Genomic DNA, 15750 nt, shown 5'->3' with positions numbered 1-15750 from the left:
GACAAAATAAAGATGAACTACGAACATGAATAATCCGTGAGAAGATGAGAAGTACACCATGTATTATATTCACAAACTCAAACAAAGAAAAGATATAACAGACCATCACAGACCAAAGATACTCAGACACACCATCAGACAAGAATAAGAGGACAAAAGGATTTACATAGACAACAAACAGGAATTGAAGACAACTAAATATATGCAATAGGCTCTCATCTTAGAAAAAGAGAAAAGGAGAATTACCTAAAGAAAACAGTAAAACAAGAAATATCAAGGAACCTTAAACCAGAAATGACAGAAGTTCCCCAGCAACACCCAAAGTCCATAAAGAAGAGATATTATTCTAAGAGAAAATAGTCAGAGAAAATAGAAAAATAGAACAAAGAAAATAATAGTAAAGCATACTATTACTAGAGCCACAAACAAGACAGCTATGAAGAAAAGTGCAACCTATACCACAGAAGTTAAACCTGTAAATAAAAGATGAGAACATAGTAAAAGCTGCAATTATAGTTCAACATTTCTTCTAAAATAGTAACAAATACCCAAGCTACATCGCAAAGATGTAGAGACCATTAGAAGCAAAAATACAGATATTTCCCAAAAAATACTCAAGAGCCAGAGGGACCAGGAGAAGGTGTAGACTCCATCTGGGATTCAGTTTGATTGTCCAAAAAAGTAGACAAATCAGAAGGCTGATAAAAAATCTGAAAGCGACCTCTAAAAGTTATTCCAAATCGTGAAGGACCAGCAAAGGAAAACAGAATGTTCATGTCAAGAAGTCGTCGTCGCAGATTGAGAAAACCTTTCCGTCGGATGACCGTATCTCTAGCAAAATCCTGGGATATGGCAATTCTATGGCCCTCCCAATTAATCGCCTTAGTTTTCCTTATCTGCGCCAAAATTTGCTCACAGTGCTGATGCCGCAATGGTTTAAAAACCACTGGTCTAGGATGAGATGAAGACTTCGGTCTAAAAGTAGGAACTCTGTGTGCACACTCTATTTCAAGCCCCTCTGAAAGGAAATATTCGAAACAGTAGGGATCCAATTGAGCAAAAACTCTAGCATTGATGGCGCTATTTTCTCTGCATCCTCGGGTAAACCAAAGATACGTAGACTGCTTCTACGATTCCTGTCCTCCTGCTCCGTAAGATCTCTCGGTAAAGTAGCCAAGGAGCGCTCCACATTCTGCACTGATTTAGCCTGTTGGTGTGAGGTATCCTCCACTGCACTTATCCTTGATTCAGCATTTGAGACACGAAGTGTTAAGTTCTTCCTGATTGCTGTGACTTCATCTTGAAGTAAATCAGTATTAGTTTTTGTGCTCTGCGCAATATCATGAACAGCATTGAGGCGAGAGAGAATAGCATCTAAAGTTGTACCAGATTCCTTCGGTACAAGCTCCGGAGTAGGAGAAGTTTGATTAGACCTTTTAAGGTTACCTTTAGAGTCCTTGGTTTTGGGAGAAAGACCCATATTTTCTGCCATGTGAAAATGTAATAGAGCAAAAAGGAAGCCCTCAGCGTATAGGTGTCTCCACTGAGGTAACACCAGACACCACACTGTTAAAGAACAGCCGCCTGGGAGACAACAGTAAGAGCAACTCACGGCATAAAATATAATGCTCCTATTACCCCTCAACAATTAAGTCAAAACAGCGCACAAACCTGCATCAAAAATATAGTATTGTATAAGAACAGCAAAAAGAGCGGAAACCTTAATATGGACCGCAATACCTCCTAAAGGTGCGCTGTACAGGTTGAAAAATGCGCTAAGGTAATGCTAGAGAAGACACCAACATGTCGAGAGTTCCAGCACAATAGGAGCTGTACGTCAAAGTGGCATCCAAAGCAGAAGCAAACTGCAGGTGAAGCATGAAGTACATGGAAGAGCGACAAACAGAAGAAGGTGCACTTAAATATTCCGCTGTAATAATGATATGGCGAAGTGCAAAGCAGAAATCCACGGAAATGCTGACTAAAAAGAATATTGAAAGGGCAAGAGAAGGCTACAAACAGTATTTATCCTCAAAGTGCCGTCATTCAAATGCTGTTGTTCATGCCGCCATTTTGAGAAGCTTCTTCTGAGGAAACAGCCCTCACATAATGTTGATCCAAAAGGCGCCGCAGCCTCACCAAAACCGCTCACAGCGCTCCCTGCGCATTCCGCCGGTAAAATCCGATATTCTTGTGGGCAAAAACGAGTGCGGTCACGTATTTAAACGCGCAACCTGCCGGCAGCGCAACGGAGCTTACAGAAATGCGGCCATCTCGGCTGCGCGCAAGCCACGCCCCACAAATAAAAAATACTTAAATTAATATACTTTCCTTTATCTTTACTTGCCCACCTATGTCTTCTACTTGGAACTCTTGTCTTCTGCGTTACTTTTCTTTTTTCCGTTTCATATTTTCACTATCCGTTTCCTTCCATAGAGAATTCTAATTGACTCGCATATCCCATCCATTCAATTTCTTTTTCTTTTTACTCTGATACTTTAGAGCCCAGGATTTTGAAGAGAAATGCAAAACTGCACATGGAAGGGCACAGGTCAGGGGTGGACGCAAGTGGCGAGAGTCCTGCTACTGTTTTTTTAGACAGGGGGCTTCCCTACCTCTTATCCACTTTTTGCCACAATATTGAACTGCTTTAATTTGCTAACATTGCCTGGCATTATATATCTTGTTTAACTTGCAATGTGGCCTTGAGGTGTTTATATCTCACTGCTCCCCAATCAGCCTTTTGAGGTGTGAAAATGGCCCTGCAGGGGTTTTTAGGATTTAAATTTTGAGAACTCGTGAAACAGATGATCTTTGACCCTTCTTTCGCTAAATAAGTTGGAAATGTAAGGTGTTTTTGGGCTTTGAACCTGCATGAAGAATGCTAGTAGGAAAAACACAATAAAAGGAAACTTATAAGTGTTTAAAAATACACCCACTGTGTTGTCCTTAATCAGTGAAAGCAATTTAAACATTTAATTTACGAGTAACCCTAGGTCTGTTAAAAAGGTTTAAGGCATTTCTAAGTTTAATTATTGTGAACAATATGTATGTGATTTATAACAAAAAATGCAATAAATATCAGAAATTTGTTTTCACATTTCCATATTGCTTTTCCTCCTCCTGCTGTTGCGGGGGGCGGCGGGGGACTTGACGGACGGTAACATAGAGCATCTGAAGAGGGAACACAGCCTGATCAAGCCCTACCAGGGGGTCGGCTCAAGTTCAATGCCCTCATAGGACCTTGGGGGAAGCACTATGCTGATGAGCCAGTACGTCCGACTGACACCAGATGAGCGTAGTCGGGAGGGGTCCATCTGGAACAGATTGCCATGTTTCCTTAAGGACTGGGAGATGCATGTTCAGTTTAAGATCAATGGATCTGGCAAGAAGAACATGCATGGGGATGGTTTTGCACTATGGTACACAAAGGACCGACTTGCACCAGGTCCTGTGTTTGGAAGCAAAGATAAATTTCATGGCTTGGCTCTTTTTCTCGACACGTACCCTAACGACGAAACAACTGAGCGGGTGTTCCCCTACATTTCAGTCATGATGAATAATCACTCCTTGGAATACGACCACAGCAAGGATGGCCGAGCAGCTGAGCTGGCAAGATGCACAGTCGATGTTTGGAACCAGAACCATGACACCTTTCTTGTACTCTTGTGGCAGGCTGATGGCAATGACGGACATTCAGTGGTCCAAGTGGGGGAAAAAAGTAGGTGAACTGTGGGAGACTCTGAGGGTGGGGATAACCCAAGGATTGAACCAGTGGGCGGAGTCAGAGGTGTGGCCAGAATGTGCCAAACATCCCAATTTTTAGTATTTGTTTGGCATTTCACCGACCAGTTACAACCTATTGTGTTATTTAATTCAACCACTTGATTATTTAGGGTTTAATAGGAGTTATTTGCATTTAAATACGTTCACAAAGTGGAATATATTTCTAATCACACAATGTCCCAAATACGCTTAAAAGTGGAATCACAAGGCATTTGTCTCCACGCCATGCAGTTTCTCTCATTAGCACTTCTCTCTTCTTCCACAAGAGCAGTTCAAACATGAATGGCAAAATATCCTAGTTTGCAAATGTTTTCTATATAATGATGGCTCTGCCATATTGCCACATAATACATCATCCACTTCATAATCTTACAGTTCTAATCATTTTTGTAGCTCAAACGGATAAAAAGTTACTAAAAAACGTGACTTGAGTTGCTGCAAAGTGGACGGCCCTTTACAAAGGTTGACTGATCACCTTTCTCACTGCTGCATTTGTATGTTGTACTGATAGTAATGAGGCAGAATCTTTGCAGAGACTTAACATGTGTTAAGATGCCTAAATAATAAAGTATAAGAAAATATATTGCATTAGGTGCAGCCGTTTTTTTGTTGCATAATTTAGTCAACACTGCAGCATCATGTTATCCCCCATTGCTGCATAATTCCAGTGGCTCCAGAGCAGGTAGCACATGTTAAAAGTCTTTGTGCATGAAGCAGAGAGACTGTGAAGTTTGCAAACTAGTTTGGTGTGCATGCAAATCCTGCATTGCCAATCCTTGGTGAGTTGCAGCGACTACTGCTAAAACAAAGCCAATATAGGTACCAATGGGTGAGGCAGACTGGCCTCAAGGGCAGGGCCAGCTTTAGTGCTGGTGGCGCCCTGTGCAACCATGTTTGTTGGTGGCCCCAATGATCACCTACGCCTCTGACTTCCTCACTACCACCCTTTAACAGTCCCCCTCAAATCTCCTTAACCACGCTCTTTCTCAGATGCATCAAATTTGATTTACAGTACCACTCATACCAGTGTACGGTGTCAGAGAACTTTACATCACACACACCACACAGAGACAATCATTTATATGTGTGTAAATCACTGTATATGAAATGTTACATAAGACTAAGGACTACAAGGTGTAGAAGCCACATGACAACCATACTAGTAGGCAGTATAGTTTAATAGCTCACTGTTCTATGTTAGGATTTTAACTTATAAACTGCAAGTAACAAAAGGATCTCTCTGACAAAAGCAGTAACCTACTAACCTAGTTAACATTTTGTGCACTTTGTGATCTGCATGGTACATGTTCTTTGCAGCAGGCACATTCACCCTCTGTGCTACCTTTCCAGGAGTCAACCCTTCCACTAGACAAAACTCTGACCTCTTTCTAGGAAGAACTTCAATCACTCAAGTTATCATGACATTTTTATTGTTGCTGAAAATTGCTGGAGGCCAGGAAGGAGGCAGCAAGTTTTTGAAAAACCATAATATACTTGCAAACACTACGCACTTACCCAAAATAGGTACCCAGTGCGGTCACACCGTTCGCGCCGCCCTAACCTGCTCAAGGTTCATGTGACCTCAGTGACAGTCATAGTGACTGGATCACTGTTGCTTTAGGGTGTGCTGCTTTGTAGACCTGCTCGCACGACTGGAAATGAACTTCAGTATGGATTGTGGTAGACATGCCTTCAAGGTTTAACCACAATTGACACCACTAGGGTACACCTTCTTGTGCTAGGATATCAGGACTTCTAAGGTCTAGTGGGGCCTTCTAAGGTCTAACATGGGAATATGCTCCCTCAGTAGAGTGGTCTGGTGGACTGGTCATGAAGGCTGAACCCGATTCCCTAGTTCCAAATTCGACAGCTCTGGCCATAGTGCCACATCCTCTCCCCTACTGAAAACCATACTGCCCCACTGAGAGAAACTCACACTGCCTTCAGCTATAACCTAATTGGGCCCGCTATAAATATAAATATAAATATAAAATATATTGGATGTGGCTCGATTCAAATTATGCACTTGATAAGTGTAATATGCTGCCTAAAAAAAAAAAAAGTAAAAGCAAACACTCATAGGGAATGCAAGATTAAGTAAAGCAGGTGAAATGTAAGCAGTAACAACATGGTTACCTTAACGATCTCTCACTCACAATTCAGAAATCAGCAAAGTTAAGGACATGACTACAGGGCCCTGAAGGGAACCGTTTCAAAGGGATGTATGACGTTACAACGCATACTTTTACAACGCATACCTTTACAATACATTTTTTACAACGCAACATCCATTACAACGCATTCCATTACAACGCATGCCATTACAACAAATTTTTAAAAAACTACCTTTACAACGCATTCCATTACAACGCATACTGCCTTTACAACGTATACCATTATAACGCATAACATTACATTGCATGTATGGTAAGTATTGGATAGTGTAGGGGTAAAAATTACTATTATAACTCCAGGGGGGTGCAACAGTAGGGTAAGTGTTAGATAGTGTAGGGGTAAAAATTACTATTCTAACTCCAGGGGGTGCAAAAGTAGGGTAAGTGTTGGATAGTGTAAGGGTACTATGCGTTGTAATGTTATGCGTTGTAATGGTATGCGTTGTAATGACATGCGTTGTAGTGGTATGCGTTGTAGAGTCATGCATTGTAATGGTTGCGTTGTAATGGCATGCGATGTAATGGATGTTGCATTGTAAAAGTTTTGTTGTAATGGTAGTGCGTTGTAAAAGTTGCGTTGGTAAGGTTGTTTCCTGTTTCAAAGTCCATAGCTTATATCCTTACAAAACATAAGCAGTATGGTTTAAAAAGACCACATCCATAAACACAGCCATGGTACACATTTTGTTTTCCAATCCACCCATCAACCAGGTATTGCAATACATCCAGGAATGGTGCACTTCTCCACCTGGGGACAACAATGGTGTTCAAAGAAAGACGGGAAAACAAAAGTAGTGCTTCACTGCAAAGTTTGTTAAGTGAGGCTGAGATGTGTTTGGATGTGAATAAAACCACTCTGGCCACTTTACAACCACTCTGTCTTGCTTTATTTAGTTATGTATTTCTTTTTCATATTTAAAACCTTTTATTTCCCTCCATCCCGAGGCTGCACTTTGGAATAGAAAAATGTCAGAAAAATTGCATTTCCCGCAAGAGTGTTTTTTCTTTTTTGGATCCATTTCACAGGGAAGCAACTAAATAAAAGAAGGAAAGAGAGGTTGTGAACTTTTTCTTCAAGACATGGTTTTCAGTAAGTGAGGACTAAGACAGAAAGAGAGGGAATAATAGGGAGAGGGAGGGTTGGTCAGCTGCAAGCACAGAAAAAAAGAGGACATCGTCTGTATCTTCTCTGGGCAGTAAGGAAGAGGCAGAGTCCTTTTCCTTCTCTGCCCATTCCAAAACATCCACGAAAGCATGGCAATCTTATCTGAATGCCTTTGCTATTTCTGTCATCCTGGGACACAGTTTTGAAAAGAAAAAGTAGGGGAATGGAATCTTTTTAATAAAAGAAGTAGGGGCACACCGTGCCCTTCCGATCCCGCCCACTTCGACCACTGCGGACATTGAAGATAAGAATGCATGGAAGAATTGCCTTGACATTGCTGGAGTCTGTTTGCCTACTGGCTACTTCTTTGGGGCCTCTTTCGCCACAGGAGTTTTGTCTGACAACCACAACAGCATCTCTCTGAAGGTGTTCCAGCTGATGGTGGTGCACCCGCCTGAGGATGAGAATGTGGACTGGACCAAGATCAAGCCCGGCGCCAGCCTGCTCCAGTCTCCGAAAGATAACGTTGATGATGACCCGACTGGTAACTCCCGCAGCGGGCCCCAGACCGGGTGGAAAGTGTTCATGCTGTTGCTGTGCACCTTGCTCGACACCATTGTCTGTGCTGTGGTAGGCGCACTGGTGTTTCAGAAACGCCAGGAGAGGAACAAAGGTTTCTATTGAAGATGGATCGCGGCCAATCACCTTTCGCCTCCGAGATGTGGATTGTACAAGAACTTTCTCTAAAGACTGACAGTTGTGTAGAATATTTTTGTAATTTTTTGTTTTGAGTTGACAGCAGCAGAAGTAAGACTTGAATTTCCGGCTCTCTGGATGTTTGGGACGTTTGGGGCTTTCTTGCCATTTCAGAGAAGTCCTTTTGTGAAGCACAACCATATTCCTCAGCACACTTGAATACCGGCGGACAAGGGGAGTTGATGAGAAAACTGGACTGGTTTGGTTGAATGGATGGCCACTTGCATTGATGGAGTGGTTGGCCTGGTATACTGTTTAATTGTTTTCCTTTTTTGGGTTAGGATAGTAGTTACTTTGGCTTCTTCACTTCAGGGGGGTACGTGTGAAATTCATGATGGAAGTCCTTGCCTTTGTGCACAGGAGTGCTGTACACACCATTCCCTCCTTGTTAGTGGGAGGACAGTGCTGCCAAAGGTGGAGGAATCTTAGACAGAAGTGTTGCAGGTGGATATAATTGCTGGGGAGTTATAGGGCACCATTTTAGCTTTGCCCTCTGGTAAGGCGCCAGGTGAAGATTCAATCCATTTAGAATATTATAAAACGTTCAATGATATTATAATTCCCCCACAAGGGTAACGCAGTATATTGACAAGGTTGACAAAGTCCCAGATACCTTTAATATGAACAATATAGCAATATTTTTTAAAAAGGGCAAGCCACCAGAAGAGATGGGATCGTATCAACCCTTATCTCTCATCAATGCGGATGCTCAGATTTTTGCCAATGTCCTAGCCATGCGGCTGACCCCTCTTTTACCAGCCATAGTCCCTTATTTATGAAGGGCTTGCGCCACCGTTGCGCCACTTTTTTTGTGACACTGCAGCAGCATAATCAAAGTGCTACACTGTGCCCTATATACAAATTGAAGCATCCAGGCAGATGCATCACTTTGTAAAGGCCTGTGCTACATTATACCAGTGTCAGGTATAATGTATGCAGGGTTGGCATTTAATCGTAAAAAATCCTTGTAGAAATGGTGCAGTGAAATTTATGAGATTTCACTACGCCACTACTATGACTTGACTGCGTCAAAATTATTACGCCTGCTTCAAGCAGGCATAAGGATTGATGAAGGTCTTTTCCCATGGGTCATGACACATTGCTGGAGTTGCATTTTAGACACACTCCAACAGTGCGTCATTTTTGCGCCACCTGATACGTCAGAATTCCTGATGTATTTGTTAATCCTTGCTCCATGGAGCGCCTTATTGTAAATACTGTTTTTGCCCAGTGATGCGTCACTTTTCATAATTGAGGCTCTAAATCTCCCACCAGCATCTTCCTTTTTGCCTGGTTGGAATACCCCTTTTAACACAAACATTGTCTCTTTCTATGTAGCAGAGAGAATGGGTGCAAAACTTGAACTTGTCCTGATTTTATTAGAGGCCAAGAAGGCTTTTGATGGAGTATCCTGGGAATGTCCCTGGAAAACAAAGGGGGTTATTGAGTTGGGTGCACAATTATGCATATGAGTGTAGGCTTTGTATAACTCTCCTTCTGCTGAGCTGGTATGTACTGGCATATCCTTGCCGGCCTTTACGTTCGAGTGTGGTACTCTGCAGGGCTGCCCATTCTCTCCTCTTTTATTTGCTATATATATAGAGCCTTTCTTGCAGTCACTACAGAATAATAGCAGTATTCGACCCATGGTCGCCGGTGAGTGGGAACTGAAGGTTTTGCATATGCTGACAATGTGGCAATATTTTCCACGGAGCCACAAACTGCTATGAACTGTATAGTAGAGGAGGCTGAAAATGTGTGCTGGTACCTTGCTGTAAATTTAATATCGATAAGACTCAGCTATTGCTGAATCATGAGCCGGCATCCCCAGTGTCAGGGGTAGTGTATACAGCCACGTATTTGGATGTCAAATTAAGTGCTAAGAATGATAAAATCTTCAAGCTGAACTACGAGCCAATTACTCCGGTCTGGTATTTTAAAATTGCGAGCTTGGAATAGATTACCCGTTAGTATTATAGGACGTTGCAATTTTATAAAGATGAATGTTCTTCTTAAGTTTTTGTATCTTTTTGCTCTGTTCCATTAAGGGTCCCAAATATTTTTTTGAGAAGTTAGAATGTGCTTTAGATAGTTTTATTTGGGAGTATAGGCGTGCAAGGTGCTCTACAAGCTTATCAAAGCTACCATATCGGCAAGGGGGTTGCAGTTACAGGATTTTAAACAATATTTTTTGGGCAGCTTTTGCAAGCCGTTTGCACAATCTGTTGGTCCTAGGTGAATCGGACTCACTCACTCTTGTGTACTATCTAGTATTAGGGCAAGAGAGTTGGCTTCTTTTTATAGCATAACGGACCCCAACTACTACAAGGGGGTAAGGTACAAGTTTTCTTGGAAAACAGCAACTATTTGGCGAGAACTCTGTGCTAAATACTCTATAAAGCTAATCTGTGAGAGCACAACACTCTGGGACAATCGGCTTTTCCTGGGCTGTTTCACGATTATATCTGTAAAACTTGGTATAGACTGGGATTATCGTCCACTGGGCAGTTGTTTGACATGAATGGCTTTCGCACTTTCACTGAGATACAATCCGAGTTTAAACTCCTGTGTCAACACTTTTTAATATACTTACAGTCGAGGGACTCTTTCCATACTGAAGGCAAGGTATTTATCAATTTGGAAACACCCGCTATTTTGACAACGATCCTCAAAGCCATCCGGAAATTGATGATCAGCACCATTTACAAAGGGCTGAGCAAGCATAGGTGCGATGCTAGTACCCGCTGGGAAGCTGTAGGGAGCAAAGTGCTCTCAGGAGGTGCTTCCATAGGAAATATATCGGGCCTTGGAGATGCTTGAGGGAGCTATGCACTCAGTCAAGTTAAACTTACAGCAATTTAAGACTGTTTGCATTTTATATTATACACCAGAAAAATATATGAGGTGGGGTGCGAATCTCTATCCAGATGAAATTAGTTGCGCAAAGTGCGGATGTCACACAGCAGATACTCTGCACATGTTATATGCATGTCCTGTCCTTAGGGTATTTTGGGAGGAGGTGTTTAAATTGGCTACTGAAAGTCTAGGATATGAACTCCAGCTAACTCCTACAGAAATAACGCCGGGTTATAAAATGGTCTTCGATATTGGATTAAGACAACTATCGTCTATACTCATAGTTTCAGACAGACTCTGTAGTGCCAGATCATAGGTTTGAGTCATCCCTCCACTTGGTGCTGAACGGTGGGTAACCATTGGGCAAAAACATGGTGCTGAACAGGCACTGGCTAGAGTAAGGGGCATCCGATGATTTATGACGTTTGACAGAATATGGGCACGGCTCAACTAGGAATTTTTAGAATGAGGTTAAGGAACGCCTCTGGCCTTAAGTACATTGAATGTGTGCATTCTTTCTTTTTCTTCCTTATGGTGAATGTGCCATGATCTGCCCTACGTAATGGACTGTATTTATGTCATTTGTATACCTGCTTATCTGTTACAACATTTTTGTGTTGAATGCAGTAATGATTATCATTATGTATAAAGCAAAAACAAGGAGATGATGGACGGAGCGCTGAGACTTTTCAGACAATAACCCCAGTCACAGATCTGGGTTGAATCGCACACATGGTGCACTCTACTAGGGTCTGACAAGTAAATCAAATAGCCAATAATGGAGTCACTAATCCATTACATCAATTTACAGCAGAGAGCATATGCACTTTAGCACTGATTAGCAGTGGTGAAGTGCCCAGAGTCATAAAACCACCAACAACAGGTCAGAAAAAATACAGGAGATATACAAAACGTTCAGTGAAACAGGGCTAAGTCCAACACAACCCCCTTCCAGCCAAAACGCATGGTATACTAATCACAACCTTGATGGGATTCCCTGCTTTGGGCTATAGAACATGGACCCTGGCCCACAACTGCAGGGGCATACTCCGGTTCTACGCCATTCTGAACCTTTTTGGATCCCTCTGTCCATACTCTTACGGCCCACTAAGCTAACCCATGGACACCACCTGTGCAGCACCTCACCTTAGCTTGCTCACCGGTGTGTCCCAATAGACAGACAGTACCCACATGGCCAACACAGTGGTGTGGCCCAGTCCACCCCCGGGGTTCGACTCCTGTCCCCCTCCCAGGGGCAACTCTGTCCACCAGGACAGAAGGCACAGTGGCTTCTGACAACTGTCAGTGAGGAGAGCCAGGCCTTTAATGGTACTCCAACCTGTGCGGCATCAGAGTGGGGAGCAGTAGCCACAGATGCCTCACTAAAAGATGTATTTTATCATTCTGAGTTCAGGCATACTAAACTCAAATTTCTACCTAGTTCCCTGAGTCAGTTAGGATTATAAGATGTTATAATCAAACTGCCCATTCTGGCCTATGGGAACAGGACATGTCACACACATCAGGGCATGTCCTACCTTTCACATACAATGCACCCTGACCATGGGGGTACCTTGTGCCTGCCAAAGGGGTGAATATTAAGTAGAAAATGGAAGGTTTAGGGACTGGCAAGTGGGTGCACTTGCCAAGTCGACATGGCAGCCCCAGGCTGCACACAGCTCTACAATGGCAGACCTGAGTCATATTTTACAAGCTGCTTCTGTGGGTGACACAACCAGTGCTGCAAGCCCACCAGCGATTCATGACAGGGGGTGGTGATGGACAGAGTATCTGAATTAAGCAGAACACTCCTACCCAGTCAAAAGATCAGGGCTTGATCCATCACCGTTTTTTAGCTCACTGCACCATCCCAGTTCAGAACCTGGCTACATGCAAATTAGTCTGACCCTGGCCCAGTGCATCATGGGAACAGGGCAGATCAAACTACCAAGCCAATTCTTTACTGGAAAGGAAACAAGCTTCCGGGGACCGGTTTCTGGCATTGCAGCCGTCTTCGGCCCGGCTTGCTTGAATCCTGATGGTGCAGTGAGCAAGGGACTCACATCTGAGTATACCCTTCCACACTTGTGGTGGCCAAAACAATTCATGACAGGGGTGGACAGAGTATCTGAATTAAGCAGAACACTCCTACCAAGTCAAAAGATCAGGGCTTGATCCATCACCGTTTTTTAGCTCACTGCACCATCCCAGTTCAGAACCTGGCTACATGCAAATTAGTCTGACCCTGGCCCAGTGCATCATGGGAACAGGGCAGACCAAATACCAAACCAATTCTTTACTGGAAAGGAAACAAGCTTCCGGGGACCGGTTTCTGGCATTGCAGCCGTCTTCGGCCCGGCTTGCTTGAATCCTGATGGTGCAGTGAGCAAGGGACTCACATCTGAGTATACCCTTCCAAACTTGTGGTGGCCAAAACGATTCATGACAGGGGGTGGTGATGGACAGAGTATCTGAATTAAGCAGAACACTCCTACCCAGTCAAAAGATCAGGGCTTGATCCATCACCGTTTTTTAGCTCACTGCACCATCCCAGTTCAGAACCTGGCTACATGCAACTTAGTCTGACCCTGGCCCAGTGCATCATGGGAACAGGGCAGACCAAACTACCAAGCCAATTCTTTACTGGAAAGGAAACAAGCTTCCGGGGACCGGTTTCTAGCATTGCAGCCGTCTTCGGCCCGGCTTGCTTGAATCCTGATGGTGCAGTGAGCAAGGGACTCACATCTGAGTATACCCTTCCACACTTGTAGTGGCCAAAACGATTCATGACAGGGGTGGTGATGGACAGAGTATCTGAATTAAGCAGAACACTCCTACCCAGTCAAAAGATCAGGGCTTGATCCATCACCGTTTTTTAGCTCACTGCACCATCCCAGTTCAGAACCTGGCTATATGCAAATTAGTCTGACCCTGGCCCAGTACATCATGGGAACAGGGCAGACCAAACTATCAAGCCAATTCTTTACTGGAAAGGAAACAAGCTTCCGGGGACCGGTTTCTGGCATTGCAGCCGTCTTCGGCCCGGCTTGCTTGAATCCTGATGGTGCAGTGGGCAAGGGACTCACATCTGAGTATACCCTTCCACACTTGTGGTGGCCAAAACGATTCATGACAGGGGGTGGTGATGGACAGTGTATCTGAATTAAGCAGAACATTCCTACCCAGTCAAAAGATCAGGGCTTGATCCATCACCGTTTTTTAGCTCACTGCACCATCCCAGTTCAGAACCTGGCTAAATGCAACTTAATCTGACCCTGGCCCAGTGCATCATGGGAACAGGGCAGACCAAACTACCAAGCCAATTCTTTACTGGAAAGGAAACAAGCTTCCGGGGACCGGTTTCTAGCATTGCAGCCGTCTTCGGCCCGGCTTGCTTGAATCCTGATGGTGCAGTGAGCAAGGGACTCACATCTGAGTATACCCTTCCACACTTGTGGTGGCCAAAACGATTCATGACAGGGGGTGGTGATGGACAGAGTATCTGAATTAAGCAGAACACTCCTACCCAGTCAAAAGATCAGGGCTTGATCCATCACCGTTTTTTAGCTCACTGCACCATCCCAGTTCAGAACCTGGCTACATGCAAATTAGTCTGACCCTGGCCCAGTGCATCATGGGAACAGGGCAGACCAAACTACCAAGCCAATTCTTTACTGGAAAGGAAACAAGCTTCCGGGGACCGGTTTCTGGCATTGCAACCGTCTTCGGCCCGGCTTGCTTGAATCCTGATGGTGCAGTGAGCAAGGGACTCACATCTGAGTATACCCTTCCACACTTGTGGTGGCCAAAACGATTCATGACAGGGGGTGGTGATGGACAGAGTATCTGAATTAAGCAGAACACTCCTACCCAGTCAAAAGATCAGGGCTTGATCCATCACCGTTTTTTGGATGTATGACGGTACCACGCGTACTTTTACAACGCGTACCGTTACAACGCTACTTTTACCACGCAAGTCATTACTACGACTTGCGTGGAGGGGCGCTGGATAGTAAATTTTTTAATTTACTATTCCAACTCCAGTCCCCGTGGACTCTAGGGAAGGAGTTGGATAGTAAATTAAACTATTTACTATCCTGGAGCGCCCCCCAACGCAAGTCGTGGTAACGACATGCGTTGTAAAAGTAGCGTTATAACGGTACCGCGTTGTAAAAAATGCGTGGTAACCGTTGTATACCCCGTTTTTTAGCTCACTGCACCATCCTAGTTCAGAACCTGGCTACATGCAAATTAGTCTGACCCTGGCCCAGTGTATCATGGGAACAGGGCAGACCAAACTACCAAGCCAATTCTTTACTGGAAAGGAAACAAGCTTCCGGGGACCGGTTTCTGGCATTGCACCCGTCTTCGGCCCGGCTTGCTTGAATCCTGATGGTGCAGTGAGCAAGGGACTCACATCGGAGTATACCCTTCCACACTTGTGGTGGCCAAAACAATTCATGACAGGGGGTGGTGATGGACAGAGTATCTGAATTAAGCAGAACACTCCTACCCAGTCAAAAGATCAGGGCTTGATCCATCACCGTTTTTTAGCTCACTGCACCATCCCAGTTCAGAACCTGGCTACATGCAAATTAGTCTGACCCTGGCCCAGTGCATCATGGGAACAGGGCAGACCAAACTACCAAGCCAATTCTTTACTGGAAAGGAAACAAGCTTCCGGGGACCGGTTTCTGGCATTGCAGCCGTCTTCGGCCCGGCTTGCTTGAATCCTGATGGTGCAGTGAGCAAGGGACTCTTATCTGAGTATACCCTTCCACACTTGTGGTGGCCAAAACGATTCATGACAGGGGGTGGTGATGGACAGAGTATCTGAATTAAGCAGAACACTCCTACCCAGTCAAAAGATCAGGGCTTGATCCATCACCGTTTTTTAGCTCACTGCACCATCCCAGTTCAGAACCTGGCTACATGCAAATTAGTCTGACCCTGGCCCGGTGCATCATGGGAACAGGGCAGACCAAACTACCAAGCCAATTCTTTACTGGAAAGGAAACAAGCTTCCGGGGACCGGTTTCTGGCATTGCAGCCGTCTTCGGCCCGGCTTGCTTG

General features: G+C 44.2%; 1 pseudogene; it reads left to right on the top strand.

Annotated features, from left to right (window-relative positions):
- Positions 1 to 849: 849 nt before the first annotated feature.
- LOC144766988 (vesicular integral-membrane protein VIP36-like) lies at positions 850 to 7749 on the top strand (annotated as a pseudogene).
- The last annotated feature ends 8001 nt before the right edge of the window (positions 7750 to 15750 follow it).

This window comes from Lissotriton helveticus, chromosome 7 (assembly GCF_964261635.1).
Source record: "Lissotriton helveticus chromosome 7, aLisHel1.1, whole genome shotgun sequence".
Lineage (NCBI taxonomy): Eukaryota > Metazoa > Chordata > Amphibia > Caudata > Salamandridae > Lissotriton > Lissotriton helveticus.
Note: the sequence above shows the minus strand (reverse complement) of the source record. Positions and strands in the feature narration are given on the sequence as shown.